Source organism: Halyomorpha halys, unplaced genomic scaffold, assembly GCF_000696795.3.
Source record: "Halyomorpha halys isolate HHAL.00 unplaced genomic scaffold, Hhal_1.1 Scaffold506.1, whole genome shotgun sequence".
Lineage (NCBI taxonomy): Eukaryota > Metazoa > Arthropoda > Insecta > Hemiptera > Pentatomidae > Halyomorpha > Halyomorpha halys.
In genome coordinates this window covers 397,186-400,231 of record NW_027108424.1, presented here as the reverse complement: position 1 = coordinate 400,231, position 3,046 = coordinate 397,186, and positions in this window count along the sequence as shown.

The following is a 3,046-nucleotide window of genomic DNA, read 5'->3' as shown; positions in this document are numbered from 1 at the left end:
TTAAAGTACATGAATATGGGACAGTGGTCCCGAAACGTTGTTCCATGTTATGATAATTTAATACAAATTTCATTCATCTGGAAGTTATTAACCTCAAAAAATTTTTTATGAATTGACTCACCAGACTCCCTATAGAGATAATCCAGAGTAAATTGATTTTTATTTCTCTCCTACCTTTTTATGTTTTAATTAAAAAATAGTGTAGACACATTTTGGTCATTCACAGATATTAGGAGAAGCAAAGTGATATACATATTATTTGAAACATTATTGGTAATAAACATACAATTTATTTGTTCAATTTCTTGAGACTGGTATTTATTTATTAAATAAATCAAATGGTATCCTTGTTTAGTCTCAATATTCTTTATTATATCAATAGTCCAACGTTTCGTCCAATTCAGCCATTCTCAAGGACAATCTAAACATTTAACAGCTTATTATACATTCATTTGTAACAATTATAACAGAAACATTATTATTAATAATATAACATACCTTCAAAAATAAATTCTCACCACACATCAAATTTTAAGTAAAATAAATTTATGAAAAATTGTTGTTACTATTTACAATTAATTTTAATATGAATTTTAATTATTGGAATAAATAAAAATTAAGATCAAAATGCAATTGGAATTAAATTAATAACAAGCCTGACCATAGTAGGTTTTAAGTAGTTTATTTATATAATTATGATCGTGTATATTAATCGAAAATTAAAAGTTTTAAAAATTAATGAATTTTGAAAAAAATAGGGGACTAAACATAAACTTAAGTTAGATTATTAGTAATTAATATGATTCTCTATTAATTTACTTTTTCATAGGGTGATTTTGACTTATAATAACCTGGGCAGAATAGACTGCAAAACATTTTTAAATTTTGATTAGAGGTGAGAATTTATATTTGAAGGCATGTTATATTATTAATAATAATGTTGTTGTTATAATTGTTACAAATGAATGTATAATAAGCTGTTAAATGTTTAGATTGTCCTTAAGGATGGCTGATTTAGCCGAAACGTTGGGCTATTGATTTAATAAAGAGTGTTAAGACTAAACAAGGAAATCATTTGATTTATTTAATTTAAGCCATTTATTGTATTGTGCAATGAAGCATAATTTAATTCTATCTTCACCTTAAATTTACAAATATTGCCCTTCTAGATTTTATTACATTTTTGTCTTTTATCACTACTTATCTCTAATGTTCGATTGATATATCAACTTAATGTGAACACCATGTCGAAAAGATTGTTGACAACTTGTTGCGACAGTGGGGGTTCGAAATTGAACTTACCCAGACTGCCGGTCAGTATTAAATAAAAGAAAAAAAGTTCCAAATAACATTATGGAAGCCAAAATAAAAGATGCATCTGTAGGTTGTGTAACTTGAAATAAATTAAAAAATAATTAAAACAGAACTTGAAACAAAATACTTATAAGTATTATTAAAAAAACAAAATGGTGCAAAAAAGTTCATGTGGTGGAGTTGTGAACTCAATGTTGTTTTTTCTTAGAATTTCCTGTTGAGCTTTGCGTTTCGTCTTCACTGAGTAATTAAGTGATTATATTGCGAACTGAGCACTTGTTAAAGTCTCTCCGACCAACTTAAAATGGTGGGAACTTGGTCTCAGGGACTAACTATGAAGTACAAGATCCGGGAAGAAAATAAAGCAGTTATTTCACTCTAATTTTTGATTACTTTAATGAAAACTATGTATAATTACTAGTAAAAATTTATGAGTCTGCCAAGTACAGGTAGGGGGAATACAAAGTGGCGGCTGTTTCAAAACCTTTAAAAAACATTAATTTTTCATTCAAAGCTCTATATCTTAAAAACTACCAACAACACTAGAAAATCTAAGAGAACATTATTTAAAGAAGAGTAAATTTTCTGATATATTAGCCCTACTAGAGCTATTTACATCCAATAGTTCTTGAGATATAGCTTTTTAAAAAGCAACATTTCATAAAAATCTACTGAAGATTAGTAATTAGTTAATTTATTTTGAGAAATCTATATATCAGGAACTATCTGACGTACAGATGTCTATTAGCACTCAAATTAAAGCTAGTTTAACAGACTGTAAAGTAGTTTATCACCTTTACCTTTGTAGGAATAGTAGTTTTAATGATATTGGCTAAAATAAATTGATTTATAGTTGTTCATGATCACTGTTTTTCATGATTTCTATTCTTATTCAAATACTTTATTTTTATTTTTGTCAATGTATTTATATAAACTTTTTTGTCTCTCTCTCCATTCGGTGTATAATCCGTATGTAATATCTTATACATGTGTTTCTTTTATTTATCTCATATATTTGTTTATTCTAATATTAGAAAAAGGATTAGATGATCCTGCCAGTTTACTTACATATATATTATAAAAAATCTTACCCTGTTTAATTGTTATTTTTATTAATTTTCTTAATATTTCCTTGTACTTTCAACTATACCTCAACTTTGCCACAATTACTTCAGCTATCTGTTTATCTTTTACACTTACCTCTTAACCAACTACAATTAGACTAATTTTAGTTGAGTATTTACAAATCTATCTCACTCAGATTAATTTATTGGCAGCTAGTTTCCAATCCCCCAATCTGTTTACTTCTTTAACTTATATTTATTACTATTTCTTTTATATATCTAAAAAAAAAAAACTTTCCCTATTGAACAAATCCGCTACCTTGGACTACATCTGGACAAACAACTAACCTGGAATCCTCATACAAGACTGAAAAGGCAGGAAACTGCTCGTCGATTTCGACTATTAGAGCACTTACTAGACAAACGGTCTAAACTTCCAATCTATTACAAAAGACTGATCTACATGACTGCTTGGGACTGCTTTACAAACTCCGTAAATTTTTACTCCTACATATTTTCTCATCATCCGTTCCTTTCTTACTAATAGATTATTCCAAGTAAACCACAATGGTTCCTATTCATCCCTCTATTTTCAATCTGCTGGTGTTCCTCAAGGTAGTATTCTCGGTCCCATCCTCTACACCGTCTATACAGCTGACACCCCAACA